Source organism: Ornithorhynchus anatinus, chromosome 2 (assembly GCF_004115215.2).
Source record: "Ornithorhynchus anatinus isolate Pmale09 chromosome 2, mOrnAna1.pri.v4, whole genome shotgun sequence".
Classification (NCBI taxonomy): Eukaryota; Metazoa; Chordata; class Mammalia; order Monotremata; family Ornithorhynchidae; genus Ornithorhynchus; species Ornithorhynchus anatinus.
In genome coordinates, this window is record NC_041729.1 from 137,487,099 (window position 1) to 137,513,525 (window position 26,427).

A 26,427-nucleotide genomic window follows, 5' to 3' on the forward strand; every position below is an offset into this window, starting at 1 on the left:
GCATTCGCACCACGTGGAGAGCTCAGGCTACTATATCTCTCACATCTCTTGTTCCTCTTCCTCAGAGATCAGACCACTAGTTCCAGTCCTCCTTCAAGCTCCTCCTCGAACACATGCCTTCTGACCATCATCAGTTTCCTCCTTTCCCTTCCACTCCCCAAAGCAATGGGAACTTTGTCTCCAATGCCCTGCACTCTGGAGTCCAGGGGCTGTTCAACCCCAGCGTCTTGGCTCCTTCCATTGTTCAAGCCCACGTAATGGCAGCTAACCCAGAGTGACTGGTCCCAAGATATCAATAAATCAATCAATTGTATTTATTGAGCACTGACTCTGTGCAGAGCACTCTACTAAACACTTGGGAGAGTTCAAGTCACCTAACCCTAACCCCTAATCCTAACCCTAACCCTAGCAGGCACTAGCAGACTTTAGCAGATACTTTCCCTGCCCATGACAAGCTCAAAGTCTAGAGGGGGATATAGACATTAATATGAACAAATAAGTAATTCATAGTACATAATTTAAAGATATGTACACAAGTGTTGTGGAGCTGGGGGTGGGGCAATTATCAAAAGTTTAAAGTCACAGATCGTTTATCTCACCAGGAGGAGCAAACACTGATTGGATGTTGGAACAGATCGATGGTCCAGCAACAAATAATAATAATAATGTTGGTATTTGTTAAGAACTCACTATGTGCAGAGCACTGTTCTAAGCACTGGGGTAGATACAGCGCTACCCCAGGGTAATCAGGTTGTCCCACGTGAGGCTCACAGTCTTCATCCCCATTTTACAGATGAGGGAACTGAGGCACAGAGAAGTGACTTGCTCACAGTCACACAGCTGACAGCGGCGGAGCTGGGATTCGAACCCATGATCTCTGACTCCCAAGCCCGTGCTTTTTCCACTGAGCCATGCTGCTTCTAACAAATGGAAGGCCAGGGAGGATTTACATCAGTGCAACTGTATGAGAGAAGGATTACATAAATAGCCTAAAGTTCTATACGGCCAGGTTTGCACACACTCTCAGCACCTTTACCAGCTGACATGCTCTGTAGCCCCAGGGAGGGAATGGAAATAAAGGTGGTTGGACAGGAATGAGCTGCCACTTGGGTGATTTCACCACTATACCTCTCCAAGGAATGGGAGCAATGGGACATCGATAAATGAGCTGGGAAAGTTGTCAATGGATGCCAGTATCCTTTGTCAAACTGATCCTGAGAATTAACACAAATCTGTGTGGCTCATGAACAAGTAATTCCCAATATGAACATTTCTCTTCATTCGTCCTCAGTCACACTTAAGCCACATCTCCCCAGCAAAACTGGTGATGGCAGCTGGCTGAGGTTTGGGGGCAGTCTGTTCTGAGGAGCAGACTTCTGTCACCTCAAGTTCTGCTCACACCCAAGGTCATCCCCTCAGTTTATAATGTGTCTCTACAGCTCTACCCACTCACCCCTTGACTTATGCCCATCCCTGGTTTTCCCCGTGATCGTCACTAGGGAGACAAAATGATACTATCAGGCTAGCAGGGGCCAGCCAACTCAATTCCCTTCCTGACATAAGAAGAGGTAAGTAAGTCATAGGGTAAAGTTTCGAAGCTTGCCCCTAACCTGACCCTGACTTGCCACCACAAACCGGAGACATCTGCCTTTGTGGTGAGTAAGCTTGCAAAATATTTGGGGTTCAAACCATTAATACTTTGCTTGCCAGAGTTTCAGAGAGTAGGGGTCTTGGGGCACAGATTGCAGATAAGGAAGCTGAAAGTTCCAGAGTTTGGGAGGAGCAGAGGGGGAGCCCCAGTCAGCAAGGACAGACTCAGATGATGGAGGTGAGAAATCAAGGAGACCAGCGGAAGCATAAAAGAATCTCATTCTTTATTAATTATATATAATACACAGAAAGATACAAAATGCATTTTCTGCTCATCTGAATGTTATAAAAGAAATAGAAAGGCTTCAAAACTGACAGTGAATGAATGTAAGGAGCCTGACAGATGAACCTGATAGGAATGAATTGACTCTCACTCTTTTGGGACTGGGATGGACATTTCTTCCATTATTGTCTTCAATAACATTTCCCTAAATTTTTCCTTTATTCCATTCCATTTTACAGTAACTCAAAGAACACACACACATGCACACACACACACTCATAACATATGCCTTCTATATTTAGTGTGTGTGTTCAGCAACATGTGTTCATTTATGAATATGTTTATAAATAGTTGTCTTCAGAACTTGAGTAAGATGGTACTGACAGGATTAATGGTGCTGATAGTGACGTTTATCTTTGAGGCATGTGTCGTTGCAAAAGCCAAAATTCTGAAGGGGGTAGTCAAGGCCACAAGGAATTGTTGTTCTCCAAATCCACAGCACCAGGATAAAGGGACACCTACTAGAATCTTAGGAGGTGTTTGTGGAATACAGTTCCATGGGTCACCACACTTAGTTGTGGGAAGAGAAAGCCAGGTGAGCACTCCTTGGTGTCCTTCTCTGAAGTGAAGTCTAACCAATCTGAAAGAAGGATTGGGGAGGAAGTAGAGGGGCATGTTCGGAAAAAGAAGGAGAACCTGGTTCAACTTGAGGCGAGAGGAAGTGCAGGACGTGAGGAAAACTCGTGATGTACCCCAGATGGACACAGGACACAGGGAGGGAACTGAGAGTATACCTAGAGGTTCTGAGACCAGTGGCTAGATTGACTCAAGAGGAGTGAGACTCCAATCCCTGAGAGGGAAGGAAGCATGAGCTTTCACTGTCACTGACAAGGAAGTACAGAAGGTCTTGGGAGAATGAGAGATTAAGAGAAAGGTAGTTTAATCCGGATTTGTTTTGGTTTTTACCTTATTAAGAATCTATTAATTATTGTAAAGATCCCATATCTTGGTGTCTGCGTATTGTTGGGGCTCAGGAAGAAGCTCCAGGTGCCAGGGAGATGCATGGCCTGGCGATCCATGAGTGGAATCCAGGAAGGGGATGATAGGCTAGTCCCCAATGATCTCTATGCCTTGGGGAGATGACTAATGATGACTGATGATCTAATGACTGAGTCAGCCATAGAGAATGGCAACAAGAGGGATGCAGGGCCTTTGGGAGCAGAGAGTAGGGGGCCTTACAAACTTGTGGTTAAAAAAATGAGAAATCTGGAGGGTTTTAGGATTCAACAGAGGCTGACCCAGGTCCAGCCATTCTTAAAGTTACTCTGTGGGATTTTCTGTTTGGGATATAGGAAGAAAAACTCCCGGTAATATCACAGTACTATGTTCAAAGCAAATGAAATAAAACACTTTTATCAGTGCAAGTTCTCAGCAAAACTTGTGTAGATCAAAAATATCAGAGGATCAAAATAAAATTGGATAAATTGAGGAAATTACCAATTCATAATGGTTTACTTAGATTGAAGGTTATGGTTCAGGACTCAAGGACATAGGGGATGTAGTACATTCCAAGCGCTTAGTACAGTGCTCTGCACTTAGTAAGTGCTCAATAAATATGATTGAATGAATGTAGTAGGGGGTGGAAGTAGTGTGGGGAGATGAGAGGTTAGTCAGGAAAGGCTTCCTGGAAATGTGGTTGTTGGTTTTTGAACTTCAGATGTGGTAAATAATACCTTGCTTATTCCCATTTGTATTATTAATTAAAGCGGGTACACAACAATGGTGCGAATTGTATAAAGTGTAGTAGATTAGATTATGGGCCTGTGTCTGGGTGCCCCTATCTATTCACCCTCCACCTGCTAATTATCACCTGCTAATAAATCTTGGCCTCTGATTAGATCCTGCAGAAGGGACCAGTCAATTATATGATGCAATCTGATGTAGATATGGAGGAGGGCATCCAGGCATATTTCCCGTGAGCCTCACAAACCTCCAAGAGCTTCACAATGCTGGGCCCCAGCTCTTCTGTTGGGGGTTGTCCCTGCAAACCTCACAGTGCTGTATCCTGGCTCCTAGGGGCAGTGTCCCAGTGAACCTCATCCTCCCTTATCCCCCCAGTTCCTTCAGGCCTCACAGCCTCCAGTGAAGCTCCCTCAGTCCTGCAGGCCTTCCTCACCCCTGCAAGTTTCATAACACTGTGTCCATACTCAGTTGGAGGTAGTTTCCGTGAACTTTGCGATGGTCTATCTCAGCTCTTAGGAGGAGAAAGGGAGTTGTCCCCACAAATCTCACACACCTCTGCAGGTCCCTCACAGCTTTACAATGCTGTGACCAGACTCAGTGGTTGCAGGGGAGGGGTAGAGTGTTGTTGCTATTGTTCCTCATATTTCCCTATGAGCCTCAAATACTCCACCCTTGCTTCTGGAGGTTGGAGGAGGGGGTTTTCCTTGTGAGCTTCAGAAGGTTGCATCCTGGATCCTCAGGGGAATGTCATGTCTGTCGCCATAACCCGCAGCCCCCAAGCCCTGTTCCTCTGGAGGACAGAGATAATGTACTAGTGGGGCTGTGGTTGTGTTATATTGCTACCACCATTCGTGGCTCAGTGGAATTAGCATGGTCATGGGTTCTAATCCTGGCTCTGCCACCTGTCAGCTTTGTGACTTTGGGCAAGTCACTTAGCTTCTCAGTGTCTCAGTTACCTCATCTGTAAAATGGGGATTAAGACTGTGAGCCTCAAGTGGGACAACCTGATTACCTTGTATCTACCCCAGCGCTTAGAACAGTGCTTGACACATAGTAAGTACTTAACAAATACCAACATTATTATTACTGTCTCTCCTCTGGATGGGGAGACACTCAGTGGCTGCCGGAAGAGCAGGAGTAGGAAATACAGAATGCCTCACTCTTCCTCAGCTCTGTCCCCTTGTTGCTAGGCTATTGACGAGGCCCCAATATAAGGTGGCTGCTATTAGGTCATCTTAATGATGATATTTGTTAAAGACTTACTATGTGTCAAGCACTGTTCTAAGCACTGAGGTAGATACAAAGTAATCAAGTTGGACACAGTCCCTGTCTCACATAAGACTCATAGTCTTAGTTTCCATTTTACAGATGAGGGAACTGAGGAACAGAGTAGTTAAGTGACTTGCCCAAGGTCACACAGCAGACAAGGGGCAGAGCTGGAATTAGAACCCAGGTCCTTCTGACTCCCAGGTCCCTGTCTATTCACAAGGCTGTTTTGCCTGATAAATGAGTTGCGGTTCAAAATGACACAAATCTTTCATGGAAACATTACATTGTGAACTCAATAAATAAAATTGATCGACTGATTGATTTAATCCTGATTTTGATTTTATTGGGTTTGGGAGTTTAGTTTTATAATGAACTTGCTGGACAGAAATTTCAATTGGATCCTGAATGAAATTCCTAATTTCATATCTTCCTTTCATCATCTCATATGCATCTCGTATTAGGTAACTGAGGCACAGAGAAGATAAGTGACTTGCCCAAGGTCACATAGCAGATGAGTGGAGGAGCCAGGATAAGAACCCACATTCTCTGACTCCCAAACCCAAGCTCTTTCTGTTAAGCCGCACTCCTCCTGTATAGGTTGTTGTTTATGGTTATACAGCAAAGCAGTTAAATATTCAATCCAAAGAGAAAAAGCCTTCCTTGGATTCTCACAGATGGGCAGGAGCTGGGGAGAGGTGCTGCAGTAATAATAATAATAATAATAATGTTGGTATTTGTTAAGCACTTACTACGTACAGAGGACTGTTCTAAGTGCTGGAGTAGAGACAAGGTTATCAGGTTGTCCCACGTGGGGCTCACAGTCTTCACCCCCATTTTACAGATAAGGTAACTGAGGCCCAGTGAAGTGATTTGCCCAAAGTCACCCAGCAAGTGGTGGAGGCGGGATTAGAACCCACGACCTTTGACTCCCAAGCCCGGGCTCTTTCCACTAAGCCATGCTGCTTCTCAGCTGCTTCTCAAGTCTCAAGTAGACTTGAGGGCATTAGCCCCCTGAGTGTCCTTCTCCTGTCCCCCTGCCTACCCTTGCAGTGTCTTGTAATGCAGCTACACTCAAGGGAGCTGAACTGCAGGGATCAATCAACCAATCAATCAGTGGTATTTACTGAGTGCAGTACAAAGCGCTGGGGAGGTTAAAATGTAACAGAATTGGTAGACACCATAGCTGTCCCTGACAAGTTTAGAGTGGCAGAGGGAGGAAGACAGAAACCAAAATAAATAAAGTATGGTTATGCACTTAAGTGCTGGGTGGGTCTGGGGTGTCCTAGCAGGAGATGGACCAGGGACTGTTGAGGAGCCATCCACTCTTCCTGTACCACGTCCTAGCTGCCACAATGATGCTGCTGGCTGCCTCTCATCCTCACAGGGAGTCACTATGGTGAATCATCCCACTGGTCACTGCATCCTGCCAGGATAGGAGGGTTCAAGAGTGCTGCAGGAGCCAGGACCAAAGACCTAGGTGCTGCAGGCATGCAGTGAAGCAGCTGCTTTTCTGAATGAGCTAATCCCACTACCCCTCATTCATTCATTCAATTATTTATTATAATTTAAAATTTATTTAAATAAATTTATAATTTATTTAAGTATTTATTAAGCACTTACTATGTGCAGAACACTGTACTAAGAGCTTGGAATGTACAATTCGGCAACAGATAGAGACAGTCCCTGCCCAACAATGGGCTCACTGTCTAAACGGGGGGAAAGATGACAAAACAAAACAAGTAGGAGACAATACCATCAAGATAAATAGAATCATAGATATATATACATCATTAGTTAAATAAAGAGTAATAAATAATATATACAAATAGGCACAATTCCTGTGGAGAGGGGAAGGGGGAAGAGCAGAGGGAGGTAGTCGGGGGAATGAGGAGGGACGGAGGGGCAGAGGGAAAAGGAGGGCTCAGTCTGGGAAGGTCTCCTGGAGGAGGTGAGCTCTCAGTAGGGCTTTGAAGAGGGGAAGAGAGTTAGTTACCCCATCTCCAGGGACATATTAACTGAAACTGAGGCTTGGAGGTGGATCATTATAATAATAATATTAAGCGCTGTTCTAAGTGTTGGGGTAGATAGAAGGAAATTAGGTTGTCCCACATGGGGCTTACAGTTTTAATTCCCATTTTACAGATGAGGCAACTGAGGCACAGAAAAGTGAAGTGATTTGCCCTAGGTCAACCAGCAGACATTTGGTGGAGGCGGGATTAGAACCCACACCCTCTGACTCCCAATCCCATGCACTTGTCATTAGGCCATGCTGCTTTTGAGACCCTCTCATATGGCCTGTAATGCAGATGATGTCACAGTGGCCCATCATTATGTTTTTTTCTTCACTCTCTGTGATGGTCTTGGATAAGTCACCCACTATCCCCACTCTGCAGAACTCCCCGCAGGAAAATGTTCTTTAACTTACATATAAAGTCACTTTCCTGGAGGACATAAGCTGGTCTGCAACTATTTACGAGGGAGGAATTGGGCATCCAAGGAAGGGCTAGAAGAGTGAGGAGAAACTGCAGACCTAGAAAAAAGGCATCCCTGCGAGACATCCAAAAGGAATGGATGTGGGAGCTGGTATTTACTGGGAAGGCTGAGGGTCAGCAGAGAGAGCTGCAGGGAAGGATGGGGGATAGTATGCCCCCAGAGAAGCGGCAATGGGAGCTGGAACAATTTAGGGTTAGGTTTGGGTTTATATGGAGAACAGGAGCAAGATAACGAAGTCTGCATATTCATTCTCGGACCTGGTTTGACATTCCTTTGTACAGTATTTTAGCCAAGTCCTTATTAATTACTGTTTAAAACCAAAGAGAGTGTCTGAGTAGTATTTGTGAGCTGACACTGCTAACTGGGAGAGACTCACTAAAGCAGGGTGGGAGGGGCATTTGGCAAAACCTCCCAATCACAGTAACCAGGCTGCAGGACATAATCCTGATTAGCGAACCCCAAATTGTTTCTATACTCCAAGAGTGTCCTTATCCCAAATATAAAAAGCTTTGCCTTCAGAACCCTGATATATTTGGACATGTGGACATCTGTGACCACTTCAATAGCTCCCAGAGTCATGTTACTACCTCCCAGACCCTTTTGCATTCCACTGGTGCCCAAAGCCTTCCCGTTTTCCCTTCCCAGGACCAGCAGATTGGGGATCTCTGCCTAGAGAAGTCTTTGTTCTCCTATTTCTGCCACAAATCCCTTTCCTAAACCCAAATATCTCCCAGAAGGCAAGGGGATCATTAAGGAATAACTTTCCCCCCATTCCGGGGCTAGCTACAGGAAGCTTACACAGAAAGGTCTTCCTCCCCCTCCCTCAGATTCCCAAATGCTTACTTTCCCAAATGCTTAGCTCAGGGCTCTGCACACAGTGAGTGGTGAATAAATTGAGTGATTGATTGATATCCTAACTCCCACCTGGGATGGTCTACAATCTATCTTTGTGTGTCTTTCCAAGCCAGTCCAATGTCCTGCTCTCCCAGGGACAAGGGTCTAACATGGATGCCTCAAAATGGCTTAGGTTCCCCACCACCAACTCCTTGGTCCCTTGACTTCCTTTCCAACTGTTCTTTCCAATTGGCTCAGTTACAGGATACTTCCACATATGGTATTAATTAAATCTCCCAAAGGAACGACCACAAAGGAATCCAGTACTAGGATTCTTCTTTCCTCTCCTGATTGAGGAAGCTAATAGGAGCAACTGCCACAACATCCAACTTTGAAAAATGACCAGTCCATCAACATTCACCCCCTACTCCTCATCTTTCCCCCACTCACCTTGCTTCTTTTAAACTTGAGTACTCAACCCTATGGCTTTAAACTTTCCTCAACTCTAACCTTCCGATCCTCTGCCTATAAACCCCAAACTTTGAACCTCTGCACTGAGCCAGTGCCTGGAAATTCCAGATCTTCCTATGACTCCTTGTTTGCTTGCTTTCATTTATTACTATTGCCACCCTGTCACTGTTGGTCTCCTCCCAGCCTTCCATGCCCAATAGTCCTGCCCCTCTCCTGCCCACTCCACCACATGGTTTTGAGGGAAGACCCTTGGGCCATAAAGACATAACAGACTGAAGAAGGGAAGTCAGTTAATCATTTTTATTGAGCACTTACTGTGTGCAAAGCACTTTACTAAGTGCTTGAGAGAGTACAACAGTATAACAAGATGCATTCCCTGCCCACAGTGAGCTCACAGTCTAGAGGGGGAGACAGACATTAATATAAATAAATAAATTACAAGGATGTACATAAGTGCTGTGGGGCTGAACAAAGGGGATGAACAAAGGGAACAAGGCAGGGCAGTGAAGAAAGGAGTGGGGGATGAGTGGGCAAGTGTTAAATAAATGTGGGAGGGGCAGGTTTGGAGTCCTGAGGTCAAGGAACAGAACAGTAGCAGGGTCTGGGGAGCTATGGGCCACGGGGTAAAGGAGAGGGTGGGGTCTGGGAAGAGGAGGTGGAGGAGAGAGGGAGCAGAGGGTTGGGTGAGTAGTGCAAAACACATTTCATTAGCTTACCTGGAGACAGGTAGCTGAAGAGAGACATTTCTGTTGTGCTGGCCAGAGAAAGCTAGACACTACTTGCCCTCACATGCTGCTGTTTAGCAACAGTGATGGCAGCCACAGGAGCTTCCTAGCACTTGATACAGAAGGGGCCCAAGGAGTTTATTTCTGGGCTGTCACCCACTTCTCCTCACTGTGCTGGTTGAACAGATGTACCAAGCTATGTCCTCCACTCTCAGACTGTCCATCTGCAGGTACAGCCGACTGTTGGTGTTGTCCCTGGAGATGGTGAATCATCCCTTCACTGCATCTGCATAACTTTTGTCAGTCCCATCTCCACTACTGATGCTGGCGACAAACTCACGGGACTTTCCTGGAGCCTGACGATACCAGCTCATAGTATAGCCTCCAAAGTCGAACCCCGAGGCCTGGCACGAGAGATGCAGAGATTCCCCCGAGTATTTCATGCCTCCTCCAGACTCCAACAGCCGCACCTCACCCTTGCATCCTGGAGAGGAAAGCACAAACGTTAGCCATCACCAAAGTATCGAGTGCCAGTCGGAGCAGTCATAGCCTCACAGATAACCCCACCTTACAGATATCCCCAGTTCGTGGAGTTAAAACATACCCATGAGAACTGAGAGCAGCCACAGGAGCTGGAGCTGGACCTGGACCCACATGTTGCAGCTGGGTCGGGGAGAGGACTGTGAGGGGTGAGGAGGCCTGTCGACAAATCAGAGTTCAGGAGGAAGTCAAGGCAGTAATATTTGGAGGCGGAGGACAGGAGAGGGGAGGTGGAATGGGAGCCAATAAGCCATCAGCTCACCTCTTCCTGTGGTTCTTGCCTGATCTGGCTCTGGACCTCCCTCTCTCTGCCCTTCACCCCAGCTTGAGGTTAAAATTGCGCTCATGCCAACTCATGCCAACTGGAGAGAGGTAGCTACACTGTGCAGAGGCCTTTGAGAGTCTGAACCAGGAAGAGCAGCCTCTCAACCCCAAAGACTCATGGAAAAGGGATAAACTCAGGGCCAGGACTTTGTACCAAGGGCCAGGACTCTGGTTTGGCCTGAGCTTCTTCCTGGGTTCCCCAGATGCAGAGATCAGGTCTCCTCTCTTCCTCCCCTGCACCTTCTGCCCAGGATAACCATGTAGTAATAGTAGTATGGTAGTAGTCATACTTTTTAAAGTGTTTTCTGTGTGCAAATCCCTATATTTCACAATGAAAAATGAATACATAGATGAGCTATAGACATCATCTCTAGCTCCCAAAGATCTCACAATCTAAGAATGAAGAGAAGAGGGGACAGACATTTAAGGAAAGGCAAACAAAAATACAAAAGACATAAACTACAATTAACGCAAAAGGAGTGACAGGATTTCAGGCTCCTTATGGTTTACAGGCCCCTAGTCCAGGAAGTTTCTGCTGCTGCCACAGTGGTGACCTTTCCAATGTTCTAGAAGTTGAGAAGGCCTCATGGTGCCTCTGGTCTGAAGCAGGGGTCGAGGGGAGGTCCGGGGACATGGGGGAAGGGCAGTGCCTTCCTGCATGGTTGGTGCCCAGGGTGAGGAGGGAGGGGATTGATGGAGAGCTCACACCGGGCCCCTAGGCATGTCCTCCACAGACCCCAGATTGGTGACCAGTCCTCAACCAAACCTGGAGAAAGCTGAGCCTTCTCCAAAGGCAAGGCCAGAACTCCTACAAGAGATGGAAGTGGGGAAGGAGGAATGGGAAGGAACAAAACTCGGCCCTAAGCTAATTAATTAACTGTGGCATTTGTTGAGCACTTACTTTATACCAGGCACTGTATTAAGCACTGCGGTAGATAGAAGATAACTGAGTTGGACACAGTCCCTGTCCCCTATGGACCTCACAGTATTAATTCACATTTTAAATAATAACAGTGGTATTCATTAAGTGCTTACTATGTGCCAGACACTGTACTAAACACTGGGATGGATACCAGCAAATTGAGTCTGACAAGGTTCACTGTGGGGCTCACTGTCTCAATCCCCATTTTACAGATGAGGTAACTGAGGCCCAGAGAAGAGAAGTGACTTGCCCATGGTCACACACCAGACAAGTGGTGAGGATAGGATTAGAACCCAGCTCCTCTGACTCCCAGGCTGTGCTCTTTCCACTAGGATACACTGCTTCCAAGCTATAGTTGAACAGTTTGCAGAAGCAGCTGTAGCCAGGTGCTGGAGTTTTGCCATTGCCCATAGCTGCCCAGGGAGTAGGAATACAGAATTTAACATTGAGTTGTTAATGCTATGCAAAACAGGAAATCACACTGAGGGAGGTACAGAAAGGGGGAGGGGGAGTTGTTATTTTCACCCTCATAATTAGCTTCTTTCTCATCAAAATCACCATTCATCAACCTCAGTATTTGTTAAGCACTCATTTGTACATTGAACAAAGACTTTGAACGATGATTGTAGTCTTAAGCGTTTATTATTTTCCAAGAACTGTACTAAGGGCTGGGGGAGATACAATCTTACCAAGGCAGATCCAGTTCTTGCCCAACATGGCAGTCACAGTATAAGAGGGAAGGAAAATGGGTATTTCATCTTCATTTTACAGATGAGGAAACTGGAGCACAGAGAAGTTAAGTTACCTGCCCACGGTCACTCAGCAGGCAAGTGGTGGAACTGGGATTAAAACACAGGTCTTTTGACTCCCAGGCCCATACTTTTTCCTCTAGACCACACTATTTCTTTTGGAAAACTTACAGTTTATTGGGAGAGATCAGATAATATAAATTAAAAAATAAAACAAGAACTTGCTGAGAGATTGAAAATGTGGTGAAAATAGAAGGAAGAAGCTGGAGACAAAATGGCTAGGAGGCTGAGTCTGTTGTCTAGTTTTGCCATAATGGTGGTTTGCTTCACTGTAGTGTCTGAAAGAGTGAAGAGTTATAGGGGGACCCATGAACTGTTACACAAGAGGTAGAACTTGGTGTCAGTTTAGATAGGTATGACGGAAGGAGGGAACGGGAGATGAACTCATGAGGATGAGCACAGGGGCCAGGGAGATCAGTAGCTCTGATGAGGTAAGGAAAGTCAGGTAGGGAGGAAGGAAAGAAAATAAAGCTGATTACTTGAGGTTCCCCCTTCTACATCTCTGGAAAAACTGGCAACTAGTCCTGTAAGACAGTGTGGGGGGAAGTGCGATAAGACCCAGTTCTGGACTATAGCTACTGTATTTTGGGATAGGTCCAAGAACCAGAACACCAAGGCAGGCCTTAAGCAGGATTCCAAAGGCCGCTCCAAACTCTAGGTTAACTAAAGACCAGTGGTTCCCAATGCTCTGCTGGGTTCCAAAGGGAGAACCAAGGTTGTGAAAAGCCCCACTTGGTCAAAGGTGGATGTTTTCAACTTCAGCAGCAAGTGTCAGGTCTTCCAAGCAGCAGCCCAAGACCAGCAGGAAATACTCCCCAGATCTGGAATCCTGATCAGTTGTCCCTTGGGGAAGGTGAGTTAGGAGAAATTAGGCAATCTAATACCTTCTTCAACACCCCAGCTTGATGTTTACCTAAGCCTCCTACAGCTGCTGAGGTGGCTCTCATCCTAATAAAGAGAAGGAGGATGAAGTCAGAGAAAACAGATCTTGGATGGGGGTGTTAATTCTCCTGACCAACTCTGAGAGTTGTCTAGGGGTATGATTTGTTCTACTCCCTTCCCAGATTTGCAGCTCAGCTGGCCAGTCTCTGGCTACCAGAGCCATCCTCTGTTCCCTTCATTAAAGGTGGAAACATCTGCTGTCTTCCAGGCTCAGCCTTCCACTATCTTCCATGGGCTTTCAGGAATCATGTCTCATGACCCTGCAGGAAACTTGTCTGATTTCTTCTATAACCTCAGATACAGAAAATTCCATCCTGCTGCAATAAAATGTAATACACCTAGTGCATTCTCATACCAGCACCTTACAGAGATCCTATGTTTTAAAATTGTTTCTTTCTCTATTCTAGTCTGAATTTTCCACCTTCCTTCCCAGAGAGTCACCTACATTCACTAACTGATTCCAGTTTGGTTAACTGAAAACAGTCTAGAGACAAGGTTTGATTTTCCAAAGCAGTTTGGATTCCTATCACATCATTAGAGTACAGTGCCCTGACCTCTGGGGCTTATACTGCCCAATATCATACATGTGCTACATGATTCCTATATTTATATTCATTCATTCATTCAATCAATAGTATTTATTGAGTGCTTGCTATGTGCAGACCACTGTACTAAGTGTTTGGAATAATGACCATACTTTCCTCTCTCTCTTCTTGGCCTCTCTCTCTCTCTCTCAATCACCTCCCCCTCCCACCACACACACACACACAAACACACACACACACAAACACACACACACACCCTCCCCCCCGCAGACAAGGAAATATACAGTATCAAGTCATTTTGTCTGGGTATTCTCTGTTTCTATTTTGATTATCTGTGAATACTCCAATTTCAGCATGAGAAGCATCATCGCCTACTAGAAGGAGCTTGGGCCTGGGAATCAGAGGTCCTGGATTCTAAACCAGCCTATCTTCTGTGTGATCTTGGAAAGGCCATTTAATTTCCCTGTAAATCCACTGTTCTCATCTGTAATATGAGGATCCAACACCTGTTCTCTCTCCTCCTTAGACTGTGAGTCACACTTTGGGACAAGGACTGTACATAACTTGATTACCTTGAATCTACCCCAGTGCAGAGTGCTTGGCACAAAATAAACACTTAACAAATATCACAGCTATTATTGTTAGCTGCTTTATGGTGAGCTGAAATGGGGACAATGTAAACAGGAAGCTCATAAGAACTGTTTTAAAACCCAATAAGGTGAAACCTCAGAGGATGTGGCCGAGCTCTCAGAGAGCTGGGTAGATGGAGATTGCAGACCGGCCAGTTTATTGCACCACAGTTAGAAATGGGGAGTCTCTCAGAGCAGAGTCTACAAGAAGATTGTCATCTCAAGAGGCAGAAATGAAAATGCCACCAGGCACAATGTTTACACCCACAAGATGAGGATAGGGAGCTCCATCCTATATCAACATTTCACACACACATACATACACACACACACACACACATGCTGAGAAAATCTCCCCATCCATCATCAAATCTCTGACCTCCCTAAGGACATCTTAACGTGATTCTCAGTCAGAAGAGTAACAACTCTGAAAGTGAATCAATAACTGTTTCCCAGTAGCTTCCAGGAAGCTAGAAATAGCTCATCCAATCAATCAATCAAAGGTAAAATGACCTGAAGAAAGAAGACATCCTCTACGATAAACTGGAGACTCGGTGACTAGGAAAATGGAGAACTCTAACATCAAAGTTGCCAGTGAAGAAACCTTCACCCTTCCCTGGTGGAATGCCAAGCATTTGTTGAGTAAAGGAATTTGCTTTCTGAGCTTCCCAGAAGCAGGGAGTTATTTCCTCCTCTACACACTAAAGTGGCAAATCTGGCTGCTCCTGATCCCTTTGGCCAGTGGCCTGGGGGAAAAAGTGTGGAGGCTGAACCCACCCACTGCCATCTATGGGGAGTTTAGAGCTCCCAATTCCCCTTTACAGATGGGTCTGGAAGCTTCTGGACATAGTCTGTTAACAATAAACTCAATCCAAAGGGGTGTATGAGGACCCTTAAATAAATAAATAAAATAAATAAATGTTGGTATTTAAGCGCTTACTATGTGCCGAGCACTGTTCTAAGCGCTGGGGTAGACATAGGGGAATCAGGTTGTCCCACTTGGGGCTCACAGTTAATCCCCATTTGACAGATGGGGTAACTGAGGCACCGAGAAGTTAAGTTAAGTGACCCTTGTCTCTATACACCCTATAGATGTTGGGCAGTGTTTCCTAACGGTTTTAGCACACAGACTAGTCATCTGTAGACCCAGGTTCTAATCCTTTTTAAACTACTGACTTTCTTTGTGGCCTTGGGCATATCAGTTGGGCAAGTCAATTCCTCATGGGTAAAAGGAAGAAGATATGCCTTCTCCCTACCTTTCAGAATGTGAGTTTTGAGTGACACAACATCTATTTCTGACCAGATTATTTTGTTTCTAGCCCTTGAAGCCTCAAATATCCCCGCAGTCCATCTGAAAAGTGGGAGACAACTGCTAAGGGTAGTCCAGCATGGTGCGTTTTGTCAAGCAAAGACTATAAAGAACAAAAGGCAAGACAAAAAAGAAAAAAGCACCAGGCCCCACAAACATTTAGTATGATCCTTCTATAGTGGACAGTTTTTTTGTGTGCCCAATATGGACAGGATGATGGTCTTTTTAGTCACACTAATAGGTGAATTTCACTATCTGTGGTATCTTCTTTGACAAGAAAGGACAGCAATACACATCTGACTGTATATCACAGTGATTGAGACATACTAGGCACTTATTAAATACCACAATTATCATTCTCGTTGCCTGTTCTTAAAGAAGCCCAGATGTCATGACAATACTTCAGTAAGGAAGCTTCAGGTTCAACCTGATAAATGTCTAAATCTCCGTAAAGTGCCAGGTTTTCTTCCTGCTCTTTTGTTTGGGGAAGAATGAAGCTAATTCTGCAAACATCACTCATAGCCAAACTCATAAGTGAAGTCAGACACAACACTCCCTAGCTAGCCTCTGTCCCAGGTCTAGGAGGGTTACCCTGCCCATAGTACTCAGGCAAATAGCTGACATAAGGCCCTTTCGGTCCTACTGCCCATCTGCCCCTAGAGGTTTCCCCAGAGGCTCTAGAGGGACTGGTCCTTTCAGTCTGGAGGGCTGTGGAGCCATACCAAAGATGCCTAGAACCTCCATTGCCTTGCATGTGGCCCTCTGACCCTCCCACCTCACAGAATCTGTCCCTTTCCCCTTCAGATCATCCACAAGCTCTGGTCACAGCTCTCCCCCAGTAGCTCCACCCTCCCACCTGCCCTTCTCTCCCAGTTTTCCCCAGCCCATCCTTCCCACTCTAGCCTAGCTTGCCTTCTTCCTTGTTTCCTCTTCCAGCTCTAAGCCTGACCTGTATTGCCCCTTCAGCCTGGAATATTGTCAGATGGCTGCCTTCCTCTTCCCCTTGTCACCCCAGTCCCAAGCCTACCTCCTCCAGGAAGCTGTCCTGATCAACTCTACCCTCCCTCCAACCTTTTACCACAGCACCATCCTCTCCCTCAGCTCATATTCCTATTTAGAGAGGTTAATTCTCCCCTTGAAGAGGGGAATCAGCTCTGAGATCCCTTGCAGGATTGACTGTGTGGGCTGGTTGGGATTGGAGAATCATCACTTCCTGTGGCAGGAGCTGGGTGACTCTGATCTGCCAGTGCTGCCCCTGGGGTGAGAGATGTTCCTCAGCTGCCCAGCGTTGGAGGAGTAGCTTGTGGCCAGTTGGGCATCTGTCCATCACTGGGTCAGCATTGGTATTGCTAGACCACCTACTGTGTGCAGAGCATTGTTCTTAAAAGCTAATGCATTCAGAGCACGTTTTGAAGAGTGTGCATGCGGAGCACTGTACTGAAAGCCTACAGTGTGTACTGAAAAACTACTGTTTCAGAGGACAGTACTGAAAGCCTATTGTGTATAGAGCACCAGTTGTTAAGGCCATAGTGTTCTCTCCTCCTCCCTCCAGGCTCATATGTCCTCCTGCCTCCAGGACGTCTCCACCTGAATGTCTGCCTACCACCTAAAACTCAACATGTCTAAAACGGAGCTCTTTATCTTCCCTCCCAAACCTGGAAACCCTGTCCTCTCCCTGACTTCTCTGTCACTGTGGACGGCACAACCATCTTTCTCATCTCACAGGCCTGCAACCATGGTGTCATCCTTGACTCAGCTCTCTCATTCACCCCACAAAGCCAATCCGTCACCAACACCTGCCGGTTTCAACTTTACAATATCACCAAGATCCGCCCTTTCCTCTCCATCTAAATGGCTACCGTGCTGGTACAAGCTCTAATAATATCGCAACTGGATTATTGTGTCAGTCTCCTCTCTGATCTCCCTTCCTCCTGTCTCTCCCCACTCCAGTCTAATCTTCATTCTGCTGCCCGGATCGTCTTCCTACAGAAATGCTCTGGGCATGTCACTCTCCTCCTCAAAAACTTCCAGTGGTTGCCTATCAACCTTTGCACAAAAAAAAACTCTTCACTCTTGGCTTCAAAGCTCTCTATCACCTTGCCCCCTCCTACCTCACCTCCCTTCTCTCTTTCTACTACCCACTCTGTACACCCCACTCCTCTGCCACTCACCTCCTCACTGTCCCCCGTTCATGCCTATCCTACCATCGACCCCGGCCCACATCCTACAGCTGTCCTGGAATGCCCTCCCTCCTCACATCTGACAAATTAACTCTCTTCCCCTGTTCAAAGCCCTACTGAGAGCTCACCTCCTCCAAGAGACCTTCCCAGACTGAGCCCCCCTTTCCCTCTCCTCCCCCCCACCCTCTGCTCTTCCCCCTTCCCCTCCCCTCAGCACTGTGCTCATTTGTATATATTATTTATTACCCTATTTATTTTGTTAATGAGGTGTATATCCCCTTGATTCTATTCATCTTGATGATGTCTTGTTTTTGTTTTGTTCTGTTTAGCTTTACTCTCTATCTCCCCGTTTAGACTATGAGCCCGTCATTGGGCAGGGATTGTCTCTATCTGTTGCCGAATTGTACATTCCAAGTCCTTAGTACAGTGCTCCGCACATAGTAAGTGCTCAATAAATACTACTGAGAATGAGAACAGAAGAACTGTTAGGGAGGTTGTGGGCTGTGACGGAGGACGGGACACTCTGGAGAGAGTACATCCACGGAGTCGATGTGAATCGGCAACGGATTGGTGGCGCTTATTCATAATTGCTGCTGATGATGATGATTGAGGTATTTGTTAAGCACCAGGCGCTTAACAATATATACTAAGTGCTCAATAAATACTATTGAATGAATGAATGCAGACCACTGTTCTGAAAGCCTACTGAATGTAGACCAGTGTAATGAATCCCCACTTTGCTCAGACCATTATATGGGTGCCATGAAGAGCTGTCTGTTAAGGGATTGAATGTCTACCTTAGTAGCCTCCAAAGTCTTCAACCTTCCCAGTTGAGCAGTGTTAAATTACTTCTACCCCATTCTATGCTTGTTCTACCCACATCCTGGGTGGTCTGAGACTTTCCACACATCAAATTCACCCTCTCACTTCCTTTAGGGAGAGCAGACCACAGCAGCAGTGGAGGAGAGAGTTTTGGGAGCAGGTGGAAGAAAACACTGGCACCAAAGCCCTTGGTCTGCCAAGCTTTGCCCCTCCACTGCCACCCTTTTCCCTCAGGTATGTTTCTGCATCCTGGAACTTGCCAGCACTGCTTCTGAGACTCCACTGCCCTACCCATCCTCCTGCCTAGCCTTGGTTCACTGGCTTTGTGGCCGAAGGAGGCATGGCAGGGGATGAGGCAGAAAAGTTTATTTATGTTGGAGCCAAAAGGTAAAAAAAGTTACAAAGATAGATCTAGACCTTCAAAACAGATGATAGTTCAGGGAAACAGGGAGACATGGGAAGGAGGAGCAACGAGAAATCCTGGGGCAGCTGGGCTAGGAAGGATGGGGCAATAGTACTTCCAATCAATCAATCAATCAATTGCATTTATTAAGCTCTTACCATAAGCAGAACAGTTTACTAAGTGCTTGGGAGAGCACAATATACCAGAGATGGTAGATACATTTCCTGCCGACAAGGAGCTCACAACCTAGAAGGGGGAGAGAGACATTAAAATAAATTATGAATATGTACATAAGTGCTGTGGAGTGAATAAAGGGCACAAATCCAAGTGCAAGGACCATGTAGAAAGGAGAGGGAGAAGGGGAAATGAGGGCTTAGTTGGGGAAGGCTTCTTGGAGGACATGAGATTTTAACAAAGCTTTGAAAGCTCCAGGGTGACTTAACAAGTTCCCCAGGTGTATTTGATGAAGCTGACCTTTAATCTGCATTGAATGGAAAATAACTGCCCCCACTAGCCAGTAAAAAAGGGCTCTAGGTCTAAGCTTTCAAGATGTTTGGCTACCCAGAAGCACTGTGATGAAGTGGCAGAGTGCTGTTTTAGAAGCGGGAGGATGTGAGTTCAAGTTAGAGCTGTGCTGTTTGCTTTTTGTGTGACTGTAGGTGAGTCACTTAACTTCCCTGTATTTCAGTCTCCCCATCTGTAAAATGGGGATAATAGTATTTGTCTTTGTCTCTCTACCTCACTGGGTTGTTGTGAGGGTTGAAGTGAAGTAATTAATGTGAAAACACTCTGGTTATAAAAGTGCTATAAAATACCAGTTCCCTCTAGATTGCCTGCTTGTTGGGGGCAGGGAAAGTGTCTGTTTACTGTTATATTCTCCCAAGTACTTAGTACAGTGCTCTACACACAGTAAGCACTCAGTAAATATGAATGAATACAAAAGAAGTCGCCTGTGGGGGAGGGTCAGGATGAGAACATCATAGAGTCTAAGCCAGCATCAGGGGAGAATTTAGGGCCCTTAGAGGTGAACACAAGTGAGGACGGCCCCCCTCTCTCAGGCAACAGACTCTGGAAAAGATGCCTGTCACTCTCACTGATGGTGGGCAGAAGGAAAGAGAAAGGATTAAATGGGGGAATTCTTAGGATTTCTTCCCAGGCATTTTAGGAACTTGGAGCAGAAGGTGGATGTCCACTGAGGCAGAGATGAACAACAGGAGCAGCTCAAGACTGGGACTTTCCAGGAGCAAGCTGATACTGAGAAGGAGGTTGCAGGCCAGGGGGATAGTGAGAGGAAGTGGGGTTCACAAGGGGGCCATGCATGATGATAATCTCAGAAGGCAAGTTGAGTACACCTGAGGGTCAGAGGCAGCAACACGCTGATCTATCCAATTTCTGGGGAACTACACCACAGGGCTTCTCCTTGAGGGAGGCTCTAGAGATGGGAACTCCTACAGGATCACTCTGAAAGGGGAATTCATTCATTCAATATTTATTGAGCACTTATGTGCAGAGCACTGTACTAAGCATTTGGAATGTACAATTCGGCAACAGAGACAATCTCTGCCCAATGACAGGCTCACAGCCTAAACGGGGGAGACAGACAGCAAAGCAAAACAACAAAAGACAACATCATCAAGATAAATAGAATCAAGGAGATATACACTGCAGTAACAAGATAAACAGGGTAATAAATAATATATACAAATGAGCACAGTGCTGAGGGGAAGGGAGAAGAGCGGGGGGGGGGGGGGGGGGGAGAGGGTGCAGAGGGAAAGGGGGGCTCAGTCTGGGAAGGCCTCTTGGAGGAGATGAGCTCTCAGTAGGGCTTTGAACAGCAGAAGAGAGTTAGTTTGGCAGATGTGAGGAGGGAGAGCATTCCAGGACAGCAGTAGGATGTGGGCCAGGGGTCGATGGGACAGGAATGAGCATGGGACAGTAAGGAGGTGAGTGGCAGAGGACTGGAGAGTATGGGGCAGTAGAAAGAGAAGGGAGGTGAGGTAGGAGGGGGCAAGGGGATGGAGAGCTTTGAAGCCAAGAGTGAGGAGCTTTTGTTTCATGCAAAGGTTGATAGACAACCACTGGAGTTTTTTGAGGAGGGGAGTGACATGCCCAGAGCCTTTCTGTAGGAAGTGATCTGGACAACAGAATGAAGAATAAACTGGAGAGGGGAGAGACAAGAGAAAGGGAGATCAGAGAGGAGGCTGACACAAGCTTTCATAATATCCTGACTTGTTTATTGTACCAGCACGATGGTTTGGATGGAGAGGAAAGGGTGGATCTTGGCGATATTGTAAAGGTGAGACCAGCAGGTGTTGGTGACGGACTCGATGTGTGGGGAGAATGAGAGAGCTGAGTCTAGGATGACACCAAGGTTGCGGGCCTGTGAGACAGGAAGGATGGTAGTGCACAGTGACAGGGAAGTCAGGGAAAGGAGAAGGTTTGGGAGGGAAGATAAGGAGCTCCGTTTTAGACATGCTGAGTTTTAGGTGGTGGACAGACATTCAGGTGGAGATGTCCTGGAGGCAGGAGGAGATACAAGTCTCAAGGGGAAGAGAGAATAGGGGAGGAAATGCAGGGTGTCACCTGTGTAGAGATGATAGTTGAAACCATGGGAGAGAATGAGTTCACCAAGGGAGAGAGTATAGATGGAGAACAGAAGAGGGCCAAAAACTGACCCTTGAGGAACCCCTACAGCTAGGGGATGGGAGGGGGAAGAAGAGCCCGTGGAGACCGAGAATGAAAGGCCAGAAAGATAAGAGGAGAACCAGGAGAGGGCGCAGTCTGTGAAGTCGTTAGGTACAGGGAATTCAAGTCCTCTTTTACTTCCGGCCTTCCCATCACTATAGACAAACCATTATCCACCCTGTCTCAATCCCATGTCCTTGGCATCATCCTTGACTCATCTCTCCCATTCAACCCATGTATTCAACCTGCCACCAAATCCCAACTATCCTACCTCCACAACAGCTTAAGAGTCCACTTCCGCTCTCCCTAACCTGCTAACATGCTGCCCAAAGCACTTCTCCCACTCCTCTTTAACTACTGCATCAGCCTCCCTGCTGACCTCCCTACTTCCATTCTCTCCCTTTTCCAGTCCATACTTCATTCTACCACCCAGATGATTTTTCTAAAATAATCATTCTGAGAATGTCTCTACTCCACTCCTCAAAAACCTGCTGTGCTTTCTTTTCTATCTCTGTCCCAAACAGTAACTCCTAACCACTCTATTTAGGGCACTCAATCAGCTCTCCCATTCCTACCTAACCCTGCTCATCTCCCACTACAACTCAGCCCAAACACTTCACTCCTTTAACAGCGACATACCCTGCCAAAATCTCATCTCTTGCTGTAGACCCCTTCTCATGTCCTTCTTCTGGCCTGGAATTTCCTCCTCCTTCATATTCAGCATAGACACCACTCTACTCATCTTCAAAACTCTCTTGAATTAATATCTCCTCCACAAAGTTTTCCTTGACTAACCTCCAATTTCTTTACCCTATTCACCCTCTCTTCTGAGTTACCTATGCACTTAGGTGTGTACTCCTTAGATTATGTTACTAATCCCACCCCCAGCCACACAGAACATATGTACATATCCTGCTTTCTCTATCTGTAATTCATTTTACTGTCTGACCCCCCACTAGATTTTAAGCTCCTTGAGGGTAGGGATCATGTGTACCGACTCTCTTATATTGTACTCTTTAGTGTGTTTAGTATAGAGCTGTGTATACAGTATGCACTCAATAAATTCCATTGATTAATTGATTGTTTGGAGGTCTTAGATGAGAGCAGGGAGGAAGGCACAGCTGAGGTCAAACTGCAGGCAGTCCTAGGAGAACGACAAAGTGCAAAGCCTGCCAGCAGAAATGAAGACTCTCAGCTCTGAGGAAGGAAAGGGCTAATATTGAGATGAGGGAGGTCCCCATTACTGGGAAACCAGATTCCCAAGGTATTGATACTTGGATATGTTTAAAGCAGGGGATATCAAGCAATTGATCTACCAATCATATTTAATGAGTGCTTACAGTGTGCAGATCACAATAGTAAGCACTTGGAAAAGTAGTAATAATTGTATTTGAGCGCTGACTATGTGCCAAGCACTGTTCTAAGCACTGGGGTTGATACAAAGCAAACAGGTTATCTCATGTGGGGCTCACAGTTTTAATTCCCATTTTACAGATGAGATAACTGAAGCACAGAGAGGTTAAGTGACTTGCCTAAAGTCTCACACCTGATAAGTGACAGCAGGGATTAGAACTCATGACTCTGACTCCCAAGCCCATGTTCTTTCCCCTAAGCCATGCTACTTCTCTATACTATAACAGAGTTGATAGACATATTCCTTTGCCACAATGAGCTTACAGTCTAGAAGGAGAGATAAACAATAACAATGATGGTATTTGTTAAGCACTTAACATGTGTCAAACACTGTTCTAAGTGCTGGGTAGATACAAAGTAATCAGGTTGTCTCATGTGGAGCTCACAGTCTTAATCCCCATTTTACAGATGAAGTAACTGAGGCACAGAGAAGTTAACTTACCCAGGGTCATGCAGCAGACAAGTGGTGGAGCTGGGATTAGAACCCACGACCTCTGACTCACAAGCCCATGCTCTTTCCACTAAGTCATGCTGCTTCTTATATAAATCAACGAATTACAGATATGTACAAAGGTGCTGTATGGCTGAGGATGAGGTGAATAAAGGAAGCAAATTCAAGTGCAAGGGCAATGCAGAAGGGAGTGGGAGAAGATGAAATGAGGGCATAGGTGGGGAAGGCCTCCATCTTGAGATAATGCTAAGAGAGACTCACTGGCATCATTTGGAAGTTGACTAAGAACCCCACTACAATGTAGGTGAGGTTGATCACTTGGGAGTTTGACCTCTGGCCTCGCCATAGTGATCAGACATGCACAGTTGCCAAGATAATGATTTCATGTGGGGAGAGATTCATTTGAATAGTCATGTCAAATGTAACATGCAGGCACACATTAAACCTATGCAGTAGATCGTGTGGGTGGGGGGAAGAAAGAGTAATATCTAGGAAAACCCAGTTCCACTCAGAGAGGGGTGGAGCTCTCCCACTATTGGCAGGGAAAGCAAACTCTTCTCAGAATGCCCCAATGGCTACTGGGAGGTGTAAAAAAACCATTTGCTTTGCCCTCTGAGTTATGTAATTTGCCTTGCCATTTCCTTTCCTGAAATCCTTTTGATAGCTTTTATCATATCTGTCTGGGGGAATTTTACAGCACACCACTTTGGCTGTGATTTCTTTATCTAACACTCCTTCTTTGAGAGAGAATGAGAGAGAGAAAGAGAGCACAGAGACAGAAAGCAGAGAAAAACACTGTGGGTGTGAACTAGAAAGTTAGGGAAGTTAGGTGACATGAACTTAGTCAAGTGTTCTGCACACCGTAAGTGCTCAATAAATATGATCGAATGAGCTTTTTGGAAGTGGAGGAGGAAAAGGAGGTGGAAGAAGAGAAGGGAAGATAGATATGTCTTAGTATCCTTAAATTCAGGAGGGTTTTGGAGGGATTGCATGCGACAGGCCAGCACTAAGTCATGAGAAGGGAAGCTAAGAATTCAGAGGGGAACGTTATCTTTAGGCATGTCAGATGGCGCGTCCCCAACCTTGAGGATGGATGGGTGTCGAGGCTGGGCCTCTGGCTATCTCATGGTTCCTCTGAGCATTGCAGTGCAGCTGTTGGCCTGAGCTGGAAATTGCACTGAGTGGAGTTGAAAATGTGTGTTTAATAGAAAATTCATATGTACCAGCACATAGGAAATGAAGGCTAAGTGCTCTCAAAACACAATTTCAGCTGTGAAAGAAATGGCATGCACTATTACAAGATTTTAAAACAAGGCACAGTTCGCTCATGTAAGAATTTCACTAAAACCTCTGCTGTCCAGAACCCACTTCCTGGGCAGGATGTTTACAGGAAGCAGTTATTTGCACCCATAACCCAGTAGACTCTCAAAGTAGGAGAATTAGAAGTAAGGTTGTTTATCAAGTGCTTACTATGTGCAGAGCATTGTACTAAATGCTGGGAAAGAAGCTTACAGCATAAAAATGTAAGGGAAGAGGAGCCTGGAGACAGACTCATAAGGTGATGAAGTAAGAAAATTTTAAAACAGCATAGAAGACCAGGGAAGCAGCGTGGTCTAGTGGATACAGCATGAGATTGGGAGTCAGAAGAACCTGGCTTTTAATCCTGGCTCTGCCACTTGTCTGCTGTGTGATCTTGGGCAAGGCATTTCACTTTTCTGTGCCTCAGTTACCTCATCTGTAAAATGGGGGTTAAAACTGTGAGCTCCAGTCGGGACAGGGATTGCATCCAACAGAATTACCATGTGTCTACCCCAGCATTTAGTAAGTGCTGGGCACCCTAACAAGTACTTAACAAATGCCACAGTTAACATCATCATTGCAAGGGTAAATATACAAATTGAAAACAAAAATCAGTAAGGTGTTAAATAAAAAAAAATAAATGTTGGTATTTGTTAAGCACTTACTATGTGCAGAGCACTGTTCTAAGCGCTGGGGTAGATACAGGGTAATCTGGTTGTCCCACGTGAGGCTCACAGTTAATCCCCATTTTACAGATGAAGTAACTGAGGCACAGAGAAGTTAAGTGACTTGCCCACAGTCACACAGCTGACAAGTGGCAGAGCCGGGATTCGAACTCATGACCTCTGACTCCCAAGCCCGTGCTCTTTCCAATGAGCCACGCTGCTTCTAGCTATGTGTTGTGGCTAGAAGAGAAGAATTTCAGGCTCTTTACGGGTCAGAGTCCAAGGTACACTCAGAGCTGCAGTGTACTACAGCACATGGAAGGTTTATGGAGGTGTCAGCTTGTGGGTCTGTTTTCTTTCTCTCTGGGGGGTGGAAAGCAGGGTAGGGTGGAGGAGTGGGAAGCCAGTGCCAGTTCCTGAGGAGGCAGCTATGATGTAGGGACACCAAGAACCTCCAAAAGCAGCTTGTACTCTGCCTCCTGGCATGCAAAGACCGTATCAGGACAGAGGCCTTCAGTGGTGCAGAGAGGAGTGGGCAGTTACCAGATGCTTGATTCTCCAGTAGAGTGGTGACAGCAGGGGGAAATGCAGTCACGGGGTGTGGATTGGGCAGGAATCCTGTGTGGAGAGACTAGGGCAGAGGATCTGGGGGCCTGCAGAAATGAGACTGCAGGGTATGATATGATCTCTGCTCACAGGGAAGCCGCATAGCCGAGTGGATCGAGCACAGGTCTGGGAGTCAAGGTCCCGGGTTCTAATCCTGGCTCTGCCACTTATCTGCTGTGTGACCTTGGGTGAGTCACTTAACTTCTCTGGGTTTCTGTTCCCTATTATGTAAAATAATAATAATAATGATATTTGTAAAGTGCTTACTATGTGCCAAGCACTGTTCTAAGCACTGGGGTAGATACAAGGCAATCAGTTTGGACACAGTCCCTGTCCCCTATGGGGCTCACGGTCTCAATCCCCATTTTACAGATGAGGGAACTAAAGCCCAGAGAAGTGAAGTGACTTTCCCAAGGTCACAGAGCAGACTAGTGGTGAAACAGGGATTAGAACCCATGATCTCTGCCTCCCAAGC

At 46.0% G+C, this 26,427-nt stretch overlaps 1 pseudogene; it reads right to left on the reverse strand.

The window, feature by feature from the left end:
- Positions 1-9,134: 9,134 nt before the first annotated feature.
- On the reverse strand, positions 9,135-10,240 carry LOC100682174 (annotated as a pseudogene).
- Between the last annotated feature and the right edge of the window lie 16,187 nt (positions 10,241-26,427).